The sequence below is a fragment of the Pseudorca crassidens genome, chromosome 12, assembly GCF_039906515.1.
Source record: "Pseudorca crassidens isolate mPseCra1 chromosome 12, mPseCra1.hap1, whole genome shotgun sequence".
NCBI classification, from domain to species: Eukaryota; Metazoa; Chordata; class Mammalia; order Artiodactyla; family Delphinidae; genus Pseudorca; species Pseudorca crassidens.
The window spans coordinates 32,203,408-32,227,655 of record NC_090307.1 but is presented as its reverse complement, the minus strand read 5'-3'; positions in this window follow the sequence as shown (position 1 = coordinate 32,227,655).

Genomic DNA, 24,248 nt, shown 5'->3' with positions numbered 1-24,248 from the left:
CCGATGGTGAGAGCGAGGATAAGTGTGATGGTTAGAGTGATGCTGAGAGTAACGGTGAGTGCAGTGGTGAGTGCAGTGATGAGTGTGATACGGCAGTGCACATGATGGTGGGTGCGACAGTGATTGGGATGGTGAGAGTGAGCATGAGAGCGAAAGCACGTGTGATGGTGCATGCGATGGAGAGTTCTTGGCTGAGTGCGATGGTGAGAGCAATTTTGAGAGCGATTGAGAGTATGATGGAGAGTGTGATGGTGAGAACCATGGTGACAGACATGGTGAGTGCGATGTTGAGAGCGATGGTGAGAGTGTTAGAGCATGTGATGGAGCACGTGACAGTGTGTGCCCCAGTGCATGCTATGGTGAGTGCTATGGTGAGTGCAATGGGGAGTGCAATGGTGAGAGTGATGGTGAAAGCGAATGTGAGTGCAAAGGTGTGTGCGATTGTGAGTGTGACTGTGAGTCTTATGGTGAGAAGATGGTAAGTGCGATGGTGAGAGCAATGGTGAGTGTGATGATGAGAGTGATGGTGAGAGGGACAGTGATGGTGATGGTGAGAGCGATGGTGTGTACGATTATGAGTGTGATGGTGAGAGCGATGTGAGTCCGAGGGTGAGAGCGATGCTGCTTTCGATGGTCCATGTGATGGTGCGTGACACGCTGCATGCAATGGACAGTGCAATGCCAAGTGTGATCTTGAGAGTGGTCTTGAGAGCGACAGTGAGTGCAATTTTGAGTGTCATGGTGGGAACGACGGTGAGAGTGACGGTGAGTGCGATGGCATGTGCGATGGTGAGAACGATGGTGAGGGTGATGGTGAGAGCGATGTTGAGTGTGATGGTGAGAGTGATGGTGAGAGCGATGGTAAGTGCAATGGTAAGTGCGATGGTGAATGCGATGGTGAGTGTGATGGTGAGAGAGATGTTGAGAGCGAAGTTCAGTGCAATGGTGAGAGCGATGATGAGTGCAATTGTGAGAACAATGGTTAGTGCGAAGGTGAGATCGATGGTGACTGCGAGGGTGAATGCGTTGTTGAGAGCGATGTTGAGAGCGATGGTGAGTGTGATGGCGAATGTGATGTTGAGTTCGAGGGTGAGAGCGATGGTGACTGCGAGCGTGAGTGCGATGGGGAGAGCGATATCGAGAGTGATGGTGACTGCCACAGTGAGAGAGCTGATGAGTGCGATAAGTACGATTGCGAGAGTGATGGTGAGGGCGATGGTGAGGATGATGATGAGTGCGATGGTGAGAACAATGGTGAGAGTATCGTGAGTGCAACGGTGACAGTGATGCTGCGTGCGATGGTCCATTTAATGGTGAGTGAGATGGTGTGTGTGATGGTGAGAGCGAAGCGATGATGAGAGCGATGATGAGTGCAAAGGTGAGTGCTATGTTGAGAGCAATGATGAGTGCAATGTTGAGAGCGATGGTGAGAGCGATGGAGGGTGCGATGATGACGGTGATTGTGAGTGTGATGGTGAGTGTGATTGTGAGAGTGAAGCTGCGTGCAACTGTCCGTGTGATGGTGCATGCCAGGGTGCATGCGATGGAGAGTGCGATGCCGAGAGTGATATTGGGAGCGATCTTGAGAGCGATGGTGAGTGCGATTGTAAAAGCGATTGTTAGTGCCAAAGTGCGTGTGATGGTGAGTGCGATGGTGAGTCAGATGGTGAGCATGATGGGGAAAGAGATGGTGAGTGTGAAGGTGAGTGCGATGGTGTGCACGATTGTGCATGCAATCGTTAGAGCAATGGAAAGTGCGATGGTTAGTGCGATGGTGACAGCGATGATGAGAGTGATGGTGAAAGCGATTGTGAATTCGAAGGTGTGGGTGAGGGTGTGTGCGATGGAGACTGGGATGCTGAGTGAGATGGTGAGAGAGATGGTGAAAGCAATTGTGAGTGCAATGATGAGTGCGATGCTGAGTGCGATGGTGCATGCGATGGTGCCAGCTATCGTGAGTGTGTTGGAGAGAGTGATGGTGAGTGTGATGTTCAGTGCTATGGTGAGAGAGATAGTGCGTGTGACGGTGCACGCGACAGTGTGTGCCACTGTGCGTACAACAGTGTGTGCAATGGTGAGTTCAATGTGTAGTGCAACCATGAGAACAATGTTGAGTGCGACAGTGAGTGCAAGGGTGAGAGCCATGGTGTGTGCGATGGTTCGTTCGATGGAGTTGCGATGCTGAGTTTGATGGTTAGAGCGATCTAGAGTGTGATGATGAGTGCGATGGTGATTGTGATGGTGAGAGCGATGGTGAGTGAGATGGTGGGTGCAATAGTGAGAGCCATGGTGAATTCAACAGTGAGTGCGATGTTGAGAGCGATGGTGAGTGTGATGGTGAGAGCGATGGTGAGTACGATGGTGAGAGCGATGCTGAGTGTGATGCTGAGTGTGATGGTGAGACCGATGGTGCATGCGATGTTGTGAGGGATTATAAGTGTGATGGTGAGAGTGATGGTGAGTGCAATGTTCAATGCAATGCTGAGAGTGATAGAGCATGCGATGTTACATGCAAAAATGTGGGCCATGGTGCATGCGACAGTTTGTGAGACAGTGAGTGCAACAGTGAGTGCGACAGTGACAGCAAAGTCGAGTGCGACGGATAATGTGAGGGTGAGACCAATGGTGCCTGCGATGTTGCGTGCAATACAGAATGCCATGCTGAGCGCGATGATAGGAACAATCGTGAAAGCGATCTTGAGTGCAATGGTGAGAGCGATGATGAGTGCAAGTGTGAGAGCAATGGTGAGTGCGATGGTGAAATCGATGGTGACTCCGAGGGTGAATGCGTTGGTGAGAGCGATGGTGAGAGTGAAGGTGAGTGTGATGTTGAGAACGATGGTGAGAGTGATGATGGGAGCGATGATGAGGCGATGGTGAGTGCGATGGTGAGTGCTATGCTGTGTGTGACGGTGAGAGCGATTTTGAGTGCGATGGTGGGAGCGATGGTGAGTGCGATGGTGAATGTGATGGTGAGTGCGAGGGTGAGAGCGATGGTGAGTGTGAGGGTGAGTGCGATGGGGAGAGCGATAATGAGAGTGATGGTGACTGCCACAGTGAGAGAGCTGATGAGTGCGATGAGTACGATCGTGAGAGTGATGGTGGGTGCGATGGCGAGGGCGATGATGTGTGAGATGGTGAGAACAATGGTGAGAGCTATGGTGAGTGCGATGGTGAGTGATGCTGCGTGCGATGGTCCATTTAATGGTGAGTGAGATGGTGTGTGTGATGGTCAGAGTGAAGCGATGATGAGAGCAATGATGAGTGCAATGGTGAGTGCTATGGTGAGAGCGATGGTGAGAGCGATGGAGGGTGCGATGATCAGTCCGATGGTGAGAGCGATAGTGAGAGTGATGGTGATTGTGAGGCTGACATCAATGTTGCGTGCAATGATCCGTGTGATGCTGAGTGCGATGGTGACTGCGATGGTGAGTGTGATGCTGAGAGCTATGGTGTGTTTGATGGTGAGTGCGATGGTGAGAGCAATGGAGAGTGCGATGGTGAGAGCGATGATGAGTGCAATAGTGTGTGCGATGGTCAGTGTGATGTTGAGGGCGATGGTGAGACCGATGATGAGAGCCATAGTGAGTGAGACATGGAGTGCGATGGTGAAAGCAATGGTGAGAACAAAGGTGAGAGCAATGGTGAGAGCGATGGTGAGTGCGATGATGAGTGCAATTATGAGAGCAATGATGAGAGTCATGGTGATTGTGATGGAGATAGCGAGGCTGCGAGCGATGCTCCATGTGATGATGAGTGCAATGGTGAGTGTGATGGTGAGAGAGATGTTGAGAGCGAAGTTTAGTGCAATGGTGAGAGTGATGATGAGTGCAATTGTGAGAACAATGGTTAGTGCGATGGTGAGATCGATGGTGACTGCGAGGGTGAATGCGTTGTTGAGAGCGATGGTGAGTGTGATGGCAAATGTGATGTTGAGTGCGAGGGTGAGAGCGATGGTGACTGCGAGGGTGAGTGCGATGGGGAGAGCGATAACGAGAGTGATGGTGACTGCCACAGTGAGAGAGCTGATGAGTGCGATAAGTACGATTGTGAGAGCGATGGTGAGTGCGATGGCGAGGGTGATGATGAGTGCGATGGTGAGAACAATGGTGAGAGTATCGTGAGTGCAACAGTGACAGTGATGCTGCGTGCGATGGTCCATTTAATGGTGAGTGAGATGGTGTGTGTGATGGTGAGAGCAAAGCGATGATGAGAGCGATGATGAGTGCAAAGGTGAGTGCTATGGTGAGAGCGATGGTGAGTGCAATGTTGAGAGCGATGGTGAGAGCGATGGAGGCTGCGATGATCAGTCCGATGGTGAGAGCGATAGTTAGAGTGATGGTGATTGTGAGGGTGACATCAATGTTGCGTGCAATGATCCGTGTGATGCTGAGTGCGATGGTGACTGCGATGGTGAGTGTGATGCTGAGAGCTATGGTATGTTCGATGGTGAGTGCGATGGTGAGAGCAACGGAGAGTGCGATGGTGAGAGTGATGATGAGTGCGATATTGTGTGCGATGGTCAGTGTGATGTTGAGGGCGATGGTGAGACCGATGATGAGAGCCATAGTGAGTGAGACGTGGAGTGCGATGGTGAAAGCAATGGTGAGAACAAAGGTGAGAGCAATGGTGAGAGCGATGGTGAGTGCGATGATGACGGTGATTGTGAGAGTGATGGTGAGTGTGATTGTGAGAGTGAAGCTGCGTGCAACTGTCCGTGTGATGGTGCATGCCAGGGTGCATGCGATGGAGAGTGCGACGCCGAGAGTGATATTGGGAGCGATCTTGAGAGCGATGGTGAGTGCGATTGTAAAAGCGATTGTTAGTGCCAAAGTGCGTGTGATGGTGAGTGCGATGGTGAGTCAGTTGGTGAGCATGATGGGGAAAGAGATGGTGAGTGTGAAGGTGAGTGCGATGGTGTGCACGATTGTGCATGCAATCGTTAGAGCAATGGAAAGTGCGATGGTTAGTGCGATGGTGACAGCGATGATGAGAGTGATGGTGAAAGCGATTGTGAATTCAAAGGTGTGGGTGAGGGTGTGTGAGATGGAGACTGGGATGCTGAGAGAGATGGTGAGAGAGATGGTGAAAGCAATTGTGAGTGCAATGCTGAGTGCGATGCTGAGTGCGATGGTGCATGCGATGGTGCCAGCTATCGTGAGTGTGTTGGAGAGAGTGATGGTGAGTGTGATGTTCAGTGCTATGGTGAAACACATAGTGCGTGTGACGGTGCACGCGACAGTGTGTGCCACTGTGCATACAACAGTGTGTGCAATGGTGAGTTCAATGTGTAGTGCAACCATGAGAACAATGTTGAGTGCGACAGTGAGTGCAAGGGTGAGAGCCATGGTGTGTGCGATGGTTCGTTCGATGGAGTTGCGATGCTGAGTTTGATGGTTAGAGCGATCTAGAGTGTGATGATGAGTGCGATGGTGATTGTGATGGTGAGAGCGATGGTGAGTGAGATGGTGGGTGCAATAGTGAGAGCCATGGTGAATTCAACAGTGAGTGCGATGTTGAGAGCGATGGTGAGTGTGATGGTGAGAGCGATGGTGAGTACGATGGTGAGAGCGATGCTGAGTGTGATGGTGAGACCGATGGTGCATGCGATGGTGCGAGGGATGATGAGTGTGATGGTGAGAGTGATGGTGAGTGCAATGTTCGATGCAATGCTGAGAGTGATAGTGCGTGCGATGTTACGTGCAACAATGTGGGCCATGGTGCATGCGACAGTTTGTGAGACAGTGAGTGCAACGGTGAGTGCGACAGTGAGAGCAAAGTTGAGTGCGATGGATAGTGTGAGGGTGAGTCCAATGGTGCCTGCGATGTTGCGTGCAATACAGAATGCCATGCTGAGCGCGATGATAGGAACAATCGTGAAAGCGATCGTGAGTGCGATGGTGAGAGTGATGATGAGTGCGAGTGTGAGAGCAATGGTGAGTGCGATGGTGAGATCGATGGTGACTGCGAGGGTGAGTGCATTGGTGAGAGCGATGGTGAGAGTGATGATGAGAGCGATGGTGAGGCGATGGTGAGAGTGATGGTGAGTGATTTGCTGGGTGCGATGGTGAGAGCGATCATGAGAGAAATGTTGAGTGCGATGGCGAGTGTGATGTTGTGTGCGAGGGTGAGAGTGATCGTGAGTGTGAGGGTGAGAGTGATGGTGAGAGCGATGGTGAGAGTGATGGTGAGTACGATGGTGAGTACGTTGGTGCGTGCCATGCTGCGAGCTTTGGTGAGCGCCATGGTGAGACCGATGGTGAGAGCGAGGATAAGTGTGATGGTTAGAGTGATGCTGAGAGTAACGGTGAGTGCAGTGGTGAGTGCAGTGATGAGTGTGATACGGCAGTGCACATGATGGTGGGTGCGACAGTGATTGGGACGGTGAGAGTGAGCATGAGAGTGAAAGCGCGTGTGATGGTGCATGCGATGGAGAGTGCTTGGCTGAGTGCGATGGTGAGAGCAATTTTGAGAGCGATTGTGAGTATGATGGAGAGTGTGATGGTGAGAACCATGGTGACAGACATGGTGAGTGCGATGTTGAGAGCGATGGTGAGAGTGTTAGAGCGTGTGATGGAGCACGTGACAGTGTGTGCCCCAGTGCATGCTATGGTGAGTGCTATGGTGAGTGCAATGGGGAGTGCAATGGTGAGAGTGATGGTGAAAGCGAATGTGAGTGCAAAGGTGTGTGCGATTGTGAGTGTGACTGTGAGTCTTATGGTGAGAAGATGGTAAGTGCGATGGTGAGAGCAATGGTGAGTGTGATGATGAGAGTGATGGTGAGAGGGACGGTGATGGTGATGGTGAGAGCGATGGTTTGTACGATTATGAGTGTGATGGTGAGAGCGATGTGAGTCCGAGGGTGAGAGCGATGCTGCTTTCGATGGTCCATGTGATGGTGCGTGACACGCTGCATGCAATGGACAGTGCAATGCCAAGTGTGATCTTGAGAGTGGTCTTGAGAGCGACAGTGAGTGCAATTTTGAGTGTCATGGTGGGAACGACGGTGAGAGTGACGGTGAGTGCGATGGCATGTGCGATGGTGAGAACGATGGTGAGGGTGATGGTGAGAGCGATGTTGAGTGTGATGGTGAGAGTGATGGTGAGAGCGATGGTAAGTGCAATGGTAAGTGCGATGGTGAATGCGATGGTGAGTGTGATGGTGAGAGAGATGTTGAGAGCGAAGTTCAGTGCAATGGTGAGAGCGATGATGAGTGCAATTGTGAGAACAATGGTTAGTGCGAAGGTGAGATCGATGGTGACTGCGAGGGTGAATGCGTTGTTGAGAGCGATGTTGAGAGCGATGGTGAGTGTGATGGCGAATGTGATATTGAGTTCGAGGGTGAGAGCGATGGTGACTGCGAGCGTGAGTGCGATGGGGAGAGCGATATCGAGAGTGATGGTGACTGCCACAGTGAGAGAGCTGATGAGTGCGATAAGTACGATTGCGAGAGTGATGGTGAGGGCGATGGTGAGGATGATGATGAGTGCGATGGTGAGAACAATGGTGAGAGTATCGTGAGTGCAACGGTGACAGTGATGCTGCGTGCGATGGTCCATTTAATGGTGAGTGAGATGGTGTGTGTGATGGTGAGAGCGAAGCGATGATGAGAGCGATGATGAGTGCAAAGGTGAGTGCTATGTTGAGAGCGATGATGAGTGCAATGTTGAGAGCGATGGTGAGAGCGATGGAGGGTGCGATGATGACGGTGATTGTGAGTGTGATGGTGAGTGTGATTGTGAGAGTGAAGCTGCGTGCAACTGTCCGTGTGATGGTGCATGCCAGGGTGCATGCGATGGAGAGTGCGATGCCGAGAGTGATATTGGGAGCGATCTTGAGAGCGATGGTGAGTGCGATTGTAAAAGCGATTGTTAGTGCCAAAGTGCGTGTGATGGTGAGTGCGATGGTGAGTCAGATGGTGAGCATGATGGGGAAAGAGATGGTGAGTGTGAAGGTGAGTGCGATGGTGTGCACGATTGTGCATGCAATCGTTAGAGCAATGGAAAGTGCGATGGTTAGTGCGATGGTGACAGCGATGATGAGAGTGATGGTGAAAGCGATTGTGAATTCGAAGGTGTGGGTGAGGGTGTGTGCGATGGAGACTGGGATGCTGAGTGAGATGGTGAGAGAGATGGTGAAAGCAATTGTGAGTGCAATGATGAGTGCGATGCTGAGTGCGATGGTGCATGCGATGGTGCCAGCTATCGTGAGTGTGTTGGAGAGAGTGATGGTGAGTGTGATGTTCAGTGCTATGGTGAGAGAGATAGTGCGTGTGACGGTGCACGCGACAGTGTGTGCCACTGTGCATACAACAGTGTGTGCAATGGTGAGTTCAATGTGTAGTGCAACCATGAGAACAATGTTGAGTGCGACAGTGAGTGCAAGGGTGAGAGCCATGGTGTGTGCGATGGTTCGTTCGATGGAGTTGCGATGCTGAGTTTGATGGTTAGAGCGATCTAGAGTGTGATGATGAGTGTGATGGTGATTGTGATGGTGAGAGCGATGGTGAGTGAGATGGTGGGTGCAATAGTGAGAACCATGGTGAATTCAACAGTGAGTGCGATTTTGAGAGCGATGGTGTATGTGATGGTGAGAGCGATGGTGAGAACGATGGTGAGAGCGATGCTGAGTGTGATGCTGAGTGTGATGGTGAGACCGATGGTGCATGCGATGGTGTGAGGGATGATAAGTGTGATGGTGAGAGTGATGGTGAGTGCAATGTTCAATGCAATGCTGAGAGTGATAGTGCATGCGATGTTACATGCAAAAATGTGGGCCATGGTGCATGCAACTGTTTGTGAGACAGTGAGTGCAACGGTGAGTGCGACAGTGACAGCAAAGTTGAGTGCGATGGATAGTGTGAGGGTGAGAACAATGGTGCCTGCGATGTTGCGTGCAATACAGAATGCCATGCTGAACGCGATGATAGGAACAATCGTGAAAGCGATCTTGAGTGCAATGGTGAGAGCGATGATGAGTGCAAGTGTGAGAGCAATGGTGAGTGCGATGGTGAAATCGATGGTGACTCCGAGGGTGAATGCGTTGGTGAGAGCAATGGTGAGAGTGAAGGTGAGTGCGATGTTGAGAACGATGGTGAGAGTGATGATGAGAGCGATGATGAGGCGATGGTGAGTTCGATGGTGAGTGCTATGCTGTGTGTGACGGTGAGAGCGATTTTGAGTGCGATGGTGGGAGCGATGGTGAGTGCGATGGTGAATGTGATGGTGAGTGCGAGGGTGAGAGCGATGGTGAGTGTGAGGGTGAGTGCGATGGGGAGAGCGATAATGAGAGTGATGGTGACTGCCACAGTGAGAGAGCTGATGAGTGCGATGAGTACGATCGTGAGAGTGATGGTGGGTGCGATGGCGAGGGCGATGATGAGTGAGATGGTGAGAACAATGGTGAGAGCTATGGTGAGTGCGATGGTGAGTGATGCTGCGTGCAATGGTCCATTTAATGGTGAGTGAGATCGTGTGTGTGATGGTCAGAGTGAAGCGATGATGAGAGCGATGATGAGTGCAAAGGTGAGTGCTATGGTGAGAGCGATGGTGAGAGCGATGGAGGGTGCGATGATCAGTCCGATGGTGAGAGCGATAGTGAGAGTGATGGTGATTGTGAGGGTGACATCAATGTTGCGTGCAATGATCCGTGTGATGCTGAGTACAATGGTGACTGCGATGGTGAGTGTGATGCTGAGAGCTATGGTGTGTTCGATGGTGAGTGCGATGGTGAGAGCAATGGAGAGTGCGATGGTGAGAGCGATGATGAGTGCGATAGTGTGTGCGATGGTCAGTGTGATGTTGAGGGCGATGGTGAGACCGATGATGAGAGCCATAGTGAGTGAGACGTGGAGTGCGATGGTGAAAGCAATGGTGAGAACTAAGGTGAGAGCAATGGTGAGAGCGATGGTGAGTGCGATGATGACGGTGATTGTGAGAGTGATGGTGAGTGTGATTGTGAGAGTGAAGCTGCGTGCAACTGTCCGTGTGATGGTGCATGCCAGGGTGCATGCGATGGAGAGTGCGATGCCGAGAGTGATATTGGGAGCGATCTTGAGAGCGATGGTGAGTGCAATTGTAAAAGCGATTGTTAGTGCCAAAGTGCGTGTGATGGTGAGTGCGATGGTGAGTCAGATTGTGAGCATGATGGGGAAAGAGATGGTGAGTGTGAAGGTGAGTGCGATGGTGTGCACGATTGTGCATGCAAACGTTAGAGCAATGGAAAGTGCAATGGTTAGTGCGATGGTGACAGCGATGATGAGAGTGATGGTGAAAGCGATTGTGAATTCGAAGGTGTGGGTGAGGGTGTGTGCGATGGAGACTGGGATGCTGAGTGAGATGGTGAGAGAGATGGTGAAAGCAATTGTCAGTGCAATGATGAGTGCGATGCTGAGTGCGATGGTGCATGCGATGGTGCCAGCTATCGTGAGTGTGTTGGAGAGAGTGATGGTGAGTGTGATGTTCAGTGCTATGGTGAAACAGATAGTGCGTGTGATGGTGCACGCGACAGTGTGTGCCACTGTGCGTACAACAGTGTGTGCAATGGTGAGTTCAATGTGTAGTGCAACCATGAGAACAATGTTGAGTGCGACAGTGAGTGCAAGGGTGAGAGCCATGGTGTGTGCGATGGTTCGTTCGATGGAGTTGCGATGCTGAGTTTGATGGTTAGAGCGATCTGGAGTGTGATGATGAGTGCGATGGTGATTGTGATGGTGAGAGCGATGGTGAGTGAGATGGTGGGTGCAATAGTGAGAGCCATGGTGAATTCAACAGTGAGTGCGATGTTGAGAGCGATGGTGAGTGTGATGCTGAGAGCGATGGTGAGTACGATGGTGAGAGCGATGCTGAGTGTGATGGTGAGACCGATGGTGCATGCGATGGTGCGAGGGATGATGAGTGTGATGGTGAGAGTGATGGTGAGTGCAATGTTCGATGCAATGCTGAGAGTGATAGTGCGTGCGATGTTACGTGCAAAAATGTGGGCCATGGTGCATGCGACAGTTTGTGAGACAGTGAGTGTAATGGTGAGTGTGACAGTGAGAGCAAAGTTGAGTGCGATGGATAGTGTGAGGGTGAGACCAATGGTGCCTGCGATGTTGCGTGCAATACAGAATGCCATGCTGAGCGCGATGATAGGAACAATCGTGAAAGCGATCGTGAGTGCGATGGTGAGATCGATGGTGACTGCGAGGGTGAGTGCATTGGTGAGAGCGATGGTGAGAGTGATGATGAGAGCGATGGTGAGGCGATGGTGAGAGTGATGGTGAGTGATTTGCTGGGTGCGATGGTGAGAGCGATCATGAGAGCAATGTTGAGTGCGATGGTGAGAGCAATGTTGAGTGCGATGGCGAGTGTGATGTTGTGTGCGAGGATGAGAGTGATCGTGAGTGTGAGGGTGAGAGTGATGGTGAGAGCGATGGTGAGAGTGATGGTGAGTACGATGGTGAGTACGTTGGTGCGTGCCATGCTGCGAGCTTTGGTGAGCGCCATGGTGAGACCGATGGTGAGAGCGAGGATAAGTGTGATGGTTAGAGTGATGCTGAGAGTAACGGTGAGTGCAGTGGTGAGTGCAGTGATGAGTGTGATACGGCAGTGCACATGATGGTGGGTGCGACAGTGATTGGGACGGTGAGAGTGAGCATGAGAGCGAAAGCGCGTGTGATGGTGCATGCGATGGAGAGTGCTTGGCTGAGTGCGATGGTGAGAGCAATTTTGAGAGCGATTGTGAGTATGATGGAGAGTGTGATGGTGAGAACCATGGTGACAGACATGGTGAGTGCGATGTTGAGAGCGATGGTGAGAGTGTTAGAGCGTGTGATGGAGCACGTGACAGTGTGTGCCCCAGTGCATGCTATGGTGAGTGCTATGGTGAGTGCAATGGGGAGTGCAATGGTGAGAGTGATGGTGAAAGCGAATGTGAGTGCAAAGGTGTGTGCGATTGTGAGTGTGACTGTGAGTCTTATGGTGAGAAGATGGTAAGTGCGATGGTGAGAGCAATGGTGAGTGTGATGATGAGAGTGATGGTGAGAGCGACGGTGATGGTGAGAGCGATGGTGTGTACGATTATGAGTGTGATGGTGAGAGCGATGTGAGTCCGAGGGTGAGAGCGATGCTGCTTTCGATGGTCCATGTGATGGTGCGTGACACGCTGCATGCAATGGACAGTGCAATGCCAAGTGTGATCTTGAGAGTGGTCTTGAGAGCGACAGAAGGTGCAATTTTGAGTGTCATGGTGGGAACGATGGTGAGAGTGATGATGAGTGCGATGGCATGTGCGATGGTGAGAACGATGGTGAGGGTGATGGTGAGAGCGATGTTGAGTGTGATGGTGAGAGTGAGGGTGAGAGCGATGGTAAGTACAATGGTAAGTGCGATGGTGAATGCGATGGTGAGTGTGATGGTGAGAGAGATGTTGAGAGCGAAGTTTAGTGCAATGGTGAGAGCGATGATGAGTGCAATTGTGAGAACAATAGTTAGTGCAATGGTGAGATCGATGGTGACTCCGAGGGTGAATGCGTACGTGAGAGCGATGGTAAGAGTGATAGCGACTGCGATGGTGAGAACGATGGTGAGAGTGATGATGAGAGCGATGGTGAGGCGATGGTGAGAGCGATGGTGAGTGCTATGCTGTGTGTGACGGTGAGAGCGATTTTGAGTGCGATGGTGGGAGTGATGGTGAGTGCGATGGCGAATGTGATGGTGAGTGCGAGGGTGAGTGCGACGGGGAGAGCAATAATGAGAGTGATGGTGACTGCCACAGTGAGAGAGCTGATGAGTGCGATGAGTAAGATTGTGAGAGTGATGGTGAGTGCGATGGCGAGTGCGATGATGAGTGCGATGGTGAGAACAATGGTGAGAGCTATGGTGAGTGCGACGGTGACAGTGATGCTGCGTGCGATGGTCCATTTAATGGTGAGTGAGATGGTGTGTGTGATGGTGAGATCGATGGTGAGTGCTATCGTGAGAGTGATGGTGAGTGAGACGGTGAGTGCGATGGAGCGTGCGATGGTGTCTGTGATGGTGAGAGCAATGGAGAGTGCGATAGGCAGTGCGATGCTGACAGTGATAGTGAGAGCGATGTTGAAAGTGATTGTGATTGCAAAGGTGTGTGCGATGGTGAGGGAGATCTTGAGAGCGATGGTGAGTGCGATGGTGAGTGGGATGCTGCATGTGATGGTGAGTGCGATGGTGTGTGTGATAGTGAGAGCAATGGTGCGTGCGATGGTGAGTGTGACGTTGAGACCGATGGTGAGTGCGATCGTGAGAGCAATGGTGAGAGTGGTGTTGAGTGCGATGATGAGTGCAATTATGAGAGCAATGATGAGAGTCATGGTGAGTGTGATGGAGATAGCTAGGCTGCGAGCGATGCTCCCTGTGATGATGAGTGCGATGGTGAGTGTGATGGTGAGAGAGATGTTGACAGCTAAGTTTAGTGCGATGGTGAGAGCGATGATAAGTGCAATTGTGAGAACAATGGTTAGTGCGATGGTGAAATCGATGGTGACTGCGAGGGTGAATGCGTTGTTGAGAGCAATGTTGAGAGCGATGGTGAGTGTGATGGCAAATGTGATGTTGAGTGCGAGGGTGAGAACGATGGTGACTGCGAGGGTGAGTGCGATGGGGAGAGCGATAACGAGAGTGATGGTGACTGCCACAGTGAGAGAGCTGATGAGTGCGATAAGTACGATTGTGAGAGTGATGGTGACTGCGATGGCGAGGGTGATGATGAGTGCGATGGTGAGAACAATGGTGAGAGTATCGTGAGTGCAACGGTGACAGTGATGCTGCGTGCGATGGTCCATTTAATGGTGAGTGAGATGGTGTGTGTGATGGTGAGAGCGAAGCGATGATGAGAGCGATGATGAGTGCAAAGCTGAGTGCTATGGTGAGAGCGATGGTGAGTGCAATGTTGAGAGCGATGGTGAGAGCGATGGAGGGTGCGATGATGACGGTGATTGTGAGAGTGATGGTGAGTGTGATTGTGAGAGTGAAGCTGAGTGCAACTGTCCGTGTGATGGTGCATGCCAGGGTGCATGCGATGGAGAGTGCGATGCCGAGAGTGCTATTGGGAGCGATCTTGAGAGCGATGGTGAGTGCGATTGTAAAAGCGATTGTTAGTGCCAAAGTGCGTGTGATGGTGAGTGCGATGGTGAGTTAGATGCTGAGCATGATGGGGAAAGAGATGGTGAGTGTGAAGGTGAGTGCGATGGTGTGCACGATTGTGCATGCAATCGTTAGAGCAATGGAAAGTGCGATGGTTAGTGCGATGGTGACAGCGATGATGAGAGTGATGGTGAAAGCGATTGTGAATTCGAAGGTGTGGGTGAGGGTGTGTGCGATGGAGAATGGGATGCTGAGTGAGATGGTGAGAGAGATGGTGAAAGCAATTGTGAGTGCAATGATGAGTGCGATGCTGAGTGTGATGGTGCCAGCTATCGTGAGTGTGTGGGAGAGAGTGATGGTGAGTGTGATGTTCAGTGCTATGGTGAAACAGATAGTGCGTGTGACGGTGCACGCGACAGTGTGTGCCACTGTGCGTACAACAGTGTGTGCAATGGTGAGTTCAATGTGTAGTGCAACCATGAGAACAATGTTGAGTGCGACAGTGAGTTCAAGGGTGAGAGCCATGGTGTGTGCGATGGTTCGTTCGATGGAGTTGCGATGCTGTGTTTGATGGTTAGAGCGATCTAGAGTGTAATGATGAGTGCGATGGTGATTGTGATGGTGAGAGCGATGGTGAGTGAGATGGTGGGTGCAATAGTGAGAGCCATGGTGAATTCAACAGTGAGTGTGATGTTGAGAGCGATGGTGAGTGTGATGGTGAGAGCGATGGTGAGTACGATGGTGAGAGCGATGCTGAGTGTGATGGTGAGACCGATGGTGCATGTGATGGTGCGAGGGATGATGAGTGTGATGGTGAGAGTGATGGTGAGTGCAATGTTCGATGCAATGCTGAGAGTGATAGTGCGTGCGATGTTACATGCAAAAATGTGGGCCATGGTGCATGCGACAGTTTGTGAGACAGTGAGTGCAACGGTGAGTGCGACAGTGACAGCAAAGTTGAGTGCGACGGATAGTGTGAGGGTGAGACCAATGGTGCCTGCGATGTTGCGTGCAATACAGAATGCCATGCTGAACGCGATGATAGGAAGAATCGTGAAAGCAATCGTGAGTGCAATGGTGAGAGCGATGATGAGTGCAAGTGTGAGAGCAATGGTGAGTGCGATGGTAAAATCGATGGTGACTCCGAGGGTGAATGCGTTGGTGAGAGCGATGGTGAGAGCGAAGGTGAGTGCGATGTTGAGAACGATGGTGAGAGTGATGATGAGAGCGATGGTGAGGCGATGGTGAGTGCGATGGTGAGTGCTATGCTGTGTGTCGGTGAGAGCGATTTTGAGTGCGATGGTGGGAGTGATGGTGAGTGCGATGGTGAATGTGATGGTGAGTGCGAGGGTGAGAGCGATGGTGAGTGTGAGGGTGAGTGCGATGGGGAGAGCGATAATGAGAGTGATGGTGACTGCCACAGTGAGAGAGCTGATGAGTGGGATGAGTACGATAGTGAGAGTGATGGTGGGTGCGATGGCGAGGGCGATGATGAGTGAGATGGTGAGAACAATGGTGAGAGCTATGGTGAGTGCGACGGTGAGTGATGCTGCGTGCGATGGTCCATTTAATGGTGAGTGAGATGGTGTGTGTGATGGTCAGAGTGAAGCGATGATGAGAGCAATGATGAGTGCAATGGTGAGTGCTATGGTGAGAGCGATGGTGAGAGCGATGGAGGGTGCGATGATCACTCCGATGGTGAGAGCGATAGTGAGAGTGATGGTGATTGTGAGGGTGACATCAATGTTGCGTGCAATGATCCGTGTGATGCTGAGTGCGATGGTGACTGCGATGGTGAGTGTGATGCTGAGAGCTATGGTGTGTTCGATGGTGAGTGCGATGGTGAGAGCAACGGAGAGTGCGATGGTGAGAGTGATGATGAGTGCGATAGTGTGTGCGATGGTCAGTGTGATGTTGAGGGCGATGGTGAGAGCGATGATGAGAGCCATAGTGAGTGAGACGTGGAGTGCGATGGTGAAAGCAATGGTGAGAACAAAGGTGAGAGCAATGGTGAGAGCGATGGTGAGTGCGATGATGACGGTGATTGTGAGAGTGATGGTGAGTGTGATTGTGAGAGTGAAGCTGCGTGCAACTGTCCGTGTGATGGTGCATGCCAGGGTGCATGCGATGGAGAGTGCGATGCCGAGAGTGATATTGGGAGCGATCTTGAGAGCGATGGTGAGTGCGATTGTAAAAGCGATTGTTAGTGCCAAAATGCGTGTGATGGTGAGTGCGATGGTGAGTCAGTCGGTGAACATGATGGGGAAAGAGATGGTGAGTGTGAAGGTGAGTGCGATGGTGTGCACGATTGTGCATGCAATCGTTAGAGCAATGGAAAGTGCGATGGTTAGTGCGATGGTGACAGCGATGATGAGAGTGATGGTGAAAGCGATTGTGAATTCGAAGGTGTGGGTGAGGGTGTGTGCGATGGAGAATGGGATGCTGAGTGAGATGGTGAGAGAGATGGTGAAAGCAATTGTCAGTGCAATGATGAGTGCGATGCTGAGTGTGATGGTGCCAGCTATCGTGAGTGTGTTGGAGAGAGTGATGGTGAGTGTGATGTTCAGTGCTATGGTGAAACAGATAGTGCGTGTGACGGTGCACGCGACAGTGTGTGCCACTGTGCGTACAACAGTGTGTGCAATGGTGAGTTCAATGTGTAGTGCAACCATGAGAACAATGTTGAGTGCGACAGTGAGTGCAAGAGTGAGAGCCATGGTGTGTGCGATGGTTCGTTCGATGGAGTTGCGATGCTGAGTTTGATGGTTAGAGCGATCTAGAGTGTGATGATGAGTGCGATGGTGATTGTGATGGTGAGAGCGATGGTGAGTGAGATGGTGGGTGCAATAGGGAGAGCCATGGTGAATTCAACAGTGAGTGCGATGTTGAGAGCGACGGTGAGTGTGATGGTGAGAGCGATGGTGAGTACGATGGTGAGAGCGATGCTGAGTGTGATGGTGAGACCGATGGTGCATGCGATGGTGCGAGGGATGATGAGTTTGATGGTGAGAGTGATGGTGAGTGCAATGTTCGATGCAATGCTGAGAGTGATAGTGCGTGCGATGTTACGTGCAAAAATGTGTGCCATGGTGCATGCGACAGTTTGTGAGACAGTGAGTGCAACGGTGAGTGCGACAGTGAGAGCAAATTTGAGTGCGATGGATAGTGTGAGGGTGAGACCAATGGTGCCTGCGATGTTGCCTGCAATACAGAATGCCATGCTGAGCGCGATGATAGGAACAATCTTGAAAGCGATCTTGAGTGCAATGGTGAGAGCGATGATGAGTGCAAGTGTGAGAGCAGTGGTGAGTGCGATGGTGAAATCGATGGTGACTCCGAGGGTGAAAGCATTGGTGAGAGCGATGGTGAGAGCGAAGGTGAGTGCAATGTTGAGAATGATGGTGAGAGTGATGATGAGAGCGCTGATGAGGCGATGGTGAGTGCGATGGTGAGTGCTATGCTGTGTGTGACGGTGAGAGCGATTTTGAGTGCGATGGTGAATATGATGGTGAGTGCGAGGGTGAGAGCGATGGTGAGTGTGAGGGTGAGTGCGATGGGGAGAGCGATAATGAGAGTGATGTTGACTGCCACAGTGAGAGAGCTGATGAGTGCGATGAGTACGATCGTGAGAGTGATGGTGGGTGCGATGGCGAGGGCGATGATGAGTGAGATGTTGAGAACAATGGTGAGAGCTATGGTGAGTGCGACGGTGAGTGATGCTGCGTGCGATGGTCCATTTAATGGTGCGTGAGATGGTGTGTGTGATGGTCAGAGTGAAGCGATGATGAGAGCAATGATGAGTGCAATGGTGAGTGCTATGGTGAGAGCGATGGTGAGAGCGATGGAGGGTGCGATGATCAGTCCGATGGTGAGAGCGATAGTGAGAGTGATGGTGATTGTGAGGGTGACATCAATGTTGCGTGCAATGATCCGTGTGATGCTGAGTGCGATGGTGACTGCGATGGTGAGTGTGATGCTGAGAGCTATGGTGTGTTCGATGGTGAGTGCGATGGTGAGAGTGATGATGAGTGCGATAGTGTGTGCGATGGTCAGTGTGATGTTGAGGATGATGGTGAGACCGATGATGAGAGCCATAGTGAGTGGGACGTGGAGTGCGATGGTGAAAGCAATGGTGAGAACAAAGGTGAGAGCAATGGTGAGAGCGATGGTGAGTGCGATGATGACGGTGATTGTGAGAGTGATGGTGAGTGTGATTGTGAGAGTGAAGCTGCGTGCAACTGTCCGTGTGATGGTGCATGCCAGGGTGCATGCGATGGAGAGTGCGATGCCGAGAGTGATATTGGGAGCGATTTTGAGAGTGATGGTGAGTGCGATTGTAAAAGCGATTGTTAGTGCCAAAGTGCGTGTGATGGTGAGTGCGATGGTGAGTCAGATGGTGAGCATGATGGGGAAAGAGATGGTGAGTGTGAAGGTGAGTGCGATGGTGTGCACGATTGTGCATGCAATCGTTAGAGCAATGGAAAGTGCGATGGTTAGTGCGATGGTGACAGCGATGATGAGAGTGATGGTGAAAGCGATTGTGAATTCGAAGGTGTGGGTGAGGCTGTGTGCGATGGAGACTGGGATGCTGAGTGAGATGGTGAGAGAGATGGTGAAAGCAATTGTGAGTGCAATGATGAGTGCGATGCTGAGTGCGATGGTGCATGCGATGGTGCCAGCTATCGTGAGTGTGTTGGAGAGAGTGATGGTGAGTGTGATGTTCAGTGCTATGGTGAGAGAGATAGTGCGTGTGACGGTGCACGCGACAGTGTGTGCCACTGTGCATACAACAGTGTGTGCAATGGTGAGTTCAATGTGTAGTGCAACCATGAGAACAATGTTGAGTGCGACAGTGAGTGCAAGGGTGAGAGCCATGGTGTGTGCGATGGTTCGTTCGATGGAGTTGCGATGCTGAGTTTGATGGTTAGAGCGATCTAGAGTGTGATGATGAGTGTGATGGTGATTGTGATGGTGAGAGCGATGGTGAGTGAGATGGTGGGTGCAATAGTGAGAACCATGGTGAATTCAACAGTGAGTGCGATGTTGAGAGCGATGGTGTATGTGATGGTGAGAACGATGGTGAGAACGATGGTGAGAGCGATGGTGAGAACGATGTTGAGAGCGATGCTGAGTGTGATGCTGAGTTTGATGGTGAGACCGATGGTGCATGCGATGGTGTGAGGTGTGATAAGTGTGATGGTGAGAGTGATGGTGAGTGCAATGTTCAATGCAATGCTGAGAGTGATAGAGCATGCGATGTTACATGCAAAAATGTGGGCCATGGGGCATGCAACTGTTTGTGAGACAGTGAGTGCAACGGTGAGTGCGACAGTGACAGCAAAGTTGAGTGCGATGGATAGTGTGAGGGTGAGAACAATGGTGCCTGCGATGTTGCGTGCAATACAGAATGCCATGCTGAGCGCGATGATAGGAACAATCGTGAAAGCGATCTTGAGTGCAATGGTGAGAGCGATGATGAGTGCAAGTGTGAGAGCAATGGTGAGTGCGATGGTGAAATCGATGGTGACTCCGAGGGTGAATGCGTTGGTGAGAGCAATGGTGAGAGTGATGGTGAGTGCGGTGTTGAGAACGATGGTGAGAGTGATGATGAGAGCGATGATGAGGCGATGGTGAGTGCGATGGTGAGTGCTATGCTGTGTGTGACGGTGAGAGCGATTTTGAGTGCGATGGTGGGAGCGATGGTGAGTGCGATGGTGAATGTGATGGTGAGTGCAAGGGTGAGAGCGATGGTGAGTGTGAGGGTGAGTGCGATGGGGAGAGCGATAATGAGAGTGATGGTGACTGCCACAGTGAGAGAGCTGATGAGTGCGATGAGTACGATCGTGAGAGTGATGGTGGGTGTGATGGCGAGGGCGATGATGAGTGAGATGGTGAGAACAATGGTGAGAGCTATGGTGAGTGCGACGGTGAGTGATGCTGCGTGCGATGGTCCATTTAATGGTGAGTGAGATGGTGTGTGTGATGGTCAGAGTGAAGCGATGATGAGAGCAATGATGAGTGCAATGGTGAGTGCTATGGTGAGAGCGATGGTGAGAGCGATGGAGGGTGCGATGATCAGTCCGATGGTGAGAGCGATAGTGAGAGTGATGGTGATTGTGAGGGTGACATCAATGTTGCGTGCAATGATCCGTGTGATGCTGAGTACGATGGTGACTGCGATGGTGAGTGTGATGCTGAGAGCTATGGTGTGTTCGATGGTGAGTGCGATGGTGAGAGCAATGGAGAGTGCGATGGTGAGAGCGATGATGAGTGCGATAGTGTGTGCGATGGTCAGTGTGATGTTGAGGGCGATGGTGAGAGCGATGATGAGAGCCATAGTGAGTGAGACGTGGAGTGCGATGGTGAAAGCAATGGTGAGAACTAAGGTGAGAGCAATGGTGAGAGCGATGGTGAGTGCGATGATGACGGTGATTGTGAGAGTGATGGTGAGTGTGATTGTGAGAGTGAAGCTGCGTGCAACTGTCCGTGTGATGGTGCATGCCAGGGTGCATGCGATGGAGAGTGCGATGCTGAGAGTGATATTGGGAGCGATCTTGAGAGCGATGGTGAGTGCGATTGTAAAAGCGATTGTTAGTGCCAAAGTGCGTGTGATGGTGAGTGCGATGGTGAGTCAGATTGTGAGCATGATGGGGAAAGAGATGGTGAGTGTGAAGGTGAGTGCGATGGTGTGCACGATTGTGCATGCAAACGTTAGAGCAATGGAAAGTGCGATGTTTAGTGCGATGGTGACAGCGATGATGAGAGTGATGGTGAAAGCGATTGTGAATTCGAAGGTGTGGGTGAGGGTGTGTGCGATGGAGACTGGGATGCTGAGTGAGATGGTGAGAGAGATGGTGAAAGCAATTGTCAGTGCAATGATGAGTGCGATGCTGAGTGCGATGGTGCATGCGATGGTGCCAGCTATCGTGAGTGTGTTGGAGAGAGTGATGGTGAGTGTGATGTTCAGTGCTATGGTGAAACAGATAGTGCGTGTGACGGTGCACGTGACAGTGTGTGCCACTGTGCGTACAACAGTGTGTGCAATGGTGAGTTCAATGTGTAGTGCAACCATGAGAACAATGTTGAGTGCGACAGTGAGTGCAAGGGTGAGAGCCATGGTGTGTGTGATGGTTCGTTCGATGGAGTTGCGATGCTGAGTTTGATGGTTAGAGCGATCTAGAGTGTGATGATGAGTGCGATGGTGATTGTGATGGTGAGAGCGATGGTGAGTGAGATGGTGGGTGCAATAGTGAGAGCCATGGTGAATTCAACAGTGAGTGCGATGTTGAGAGCGATGGTGAGTGTGATGGTGAGAGCGATGGTGAGTACGATGGTGAGAGCGATGCTGAGTGTGATGGTGAGACCGATGGTGCATGCGATGGTGCGAGGGATGATGAGTGTGATGGTGAGAGTGATGGTGAGTGCAATGTTCGATGCAATGCTGAGAGTGATAGTGCGTGCGATGTTACGTGCAAAAATGTGGGCCATGGTGCATGCGACAGTTTGTGAGACAGTGAGTGCAACGGTGAGTGCGACAGTGAGAGCAAAGTTGAGTGCGATGGATAGTGTGAGGGTGAGACCAATGGTGCCTGCGATGTTGCGTGCAATACAGAATGCCATGCTGAGCGCGATGATAGGAACAATCGTGAAAGCGATCGTGAGTGCGATGCTGAGAGCGATGATGAGTGCGAGTGTGAGAGCAATGGTGAGTGCGATGGTGAGATCGATGGTGACTGCGAGGGTGAGTGCATTGGTGAGAGCGATGGTGAGAGTGATGATGAGAGCGATGGTGAGGCGATGGTGAGTGTGATGGTGAGTGATTTGCTGGGTGCGATGGTGAGAGCGATCATGAGAGCAATGTTGAGTGCGATGGTGAGAGCAATGTTGAGTGCGATGGCGAGTGTGATGTTGTGTGCGAGGGTGAGAGTGATCGTGAGTGTGAGGGTGAGAGTGATGGTGAGAGCGATGGTGAGAGTGATGGTGAGTACGATGGTGAGTACGTTGGTGCATGCCATGCTGCGAGCTTTGGTGAGCGCCATGGTGAGACCGATGGTGAGAGCGAGGATAAGTGTGATGGTTAGAGTGATGCTGAGAGTAACGGTGAGTGCAGTGGTGAGTGCAGTGATGAGTGTGATACGGCAGTGCACATGATGGTGGGTGCGACAGTGATTGGGACGGTGAGAGTGAGCATGAGAGCGAAAGCGCGTGTGATGGTGCATGCGATGGAGAGTGCTTGGCTGAGTGCGATGGTGAGAGCAATTTTGAGAGCGATTGTGAGTATGATGGAGAGTGTGATGGTGAGAACCATGGTGACAGACATGGTGAGTGCGATGTTGAGAGCGATGGTGAGAGTGTTAGAGCGTGTGATGGAGCACGTGACAGTGTGTGCCCCAGTGCATGCTATGGTGAGAGCTATGGTGAGTGCAATGGGGAGTGCAATGGTGAGAGTGATGGTGAAAGCGAATGTGAGTGCAAAGGTGTGTGCGATTGTGAGTGTGACTGTGAGTCTTATGGTGAGAAGATGGTAAGTGCGATGGTGAGAGCAATGGTGAGTGTGATGATGAGAGTGATGGTGAGAGCGACGGTGATGGTGAGAGCGATGGTGTGTACGATTATGAGTGTGATGGTGAGAGCGATGTGAGTCCGAGGGTGAGAGCGATGCTGCTTTCGATGGTCCATGTGATGGTGCGTGACACGCTGCATGCAATGGACAGTGCAATGCCAAGTGTGATCTTGAGAGTGGTCTTGAGAGCGACAGTGAGTGCAATTTTGAGTGTCATGGTGGGAACGACGGTGAGAGTGATGGTGAGTACGATGGTGAGAACGATGGTGAGGGTGATGGTGAGAGCGATGTTGAGTGTGATGGTGAGAGTGATGGTGAGAGCGATGGTAAGTGCAATGGTAAGTGCGATGGTGAATGCGATAGTGAGTGTGATGGTGAGAGAGATGTTGAGAGCGAAGTTCAGTGCAATGGTGAGAGCGATGATGAGTGCAATTGTGAGAACAATGGTTAGTGCGAAGGTGAGATCGATGGTGACTGCGAGGGTGAATGCGTTGTTGAGAGCGATGTTGAGAGCGATGGTGAGTGTGATGGCGAATGTGATGTTGAGTTCGAGGGTGAGAGCGATGGTGACTGCGAGCGTGAGTGCGATGGGGAGAGCGATATCGAGAGTGATGGTGACTGCCACAGTGAGAGAGCTGATGAGTGCGATAAGTACGATTGCGAGAGTGATGGTGAGGGCGATGGTGAGGATGATGATGGGTGCGATGGTGAGAACAATGGTGAGAGTATCGTGAGTGCAACGGTGACAGTGATGCTGCGTGCGATGGTCCATTTAATGGTGAGTGAGATGGTGTGTGTGATGGTGAGAGCGAAGCGATGATGAGAGCGATGATGAGTGCAAAGGTGAGTGCTATGTTGAGAGCGATGATGAGTGCAATGTTGAGAGCGATGGTGAGAGCGATGGAGGGTGCGATGATGACGGTGATTGTGAGTGTGATGGTGAGTGTGATTGTGAGAGTGAAGCTGCGTGCAACTGTCCGTGTGATGGTGCATGCCAGGGTGCATGCGATGGAGAGTGCGATGCCGAGAGTGATATTGGGAGCGATCTTGAGAGCGATGGTGAGTGCGATTGTAAAAGCGATTGTTAGTGCCAAAGTGCGTGTGATGGTGAGTGCGATGGTGAGTCAGATGGTGAGCATGATGGGGAAAGAGATGGTGAGTGTGAAGGTGAGTGCGATGGTGTGCACGATTGTGCATGCAATCGTTAGAGCAATGGAAAGTGCGATGGTTAGTGCGATGGTGACAGCGATGATGAGAGTGATGGTGAAAGCGATTGTGAATTCGAAGGTGTGGGTGAGGGTGTGTGCGATGGAGACTGGGATGCTGAGTGAGATGGTGAGAGAGATGGTGAAAGCAATTGTGAGTGCAATGATGAGTGCGATGCTGAGTGCGATGGTGCATGCGATGGTGCCAGCTATCGTGAGTGTGTTGGAGAGAGTGATGGTGAGTACGATGGTGAGAGCGATGCTGAGTGTGATGCTGAGTGTGATGGTGAGACCGATGGTGCATGCGATGGTGTGAGGGATTATAAGTGTGATGGTGAGAGTGATGGTGAGTGCAATGTTCAATGCAATGCTGAGAG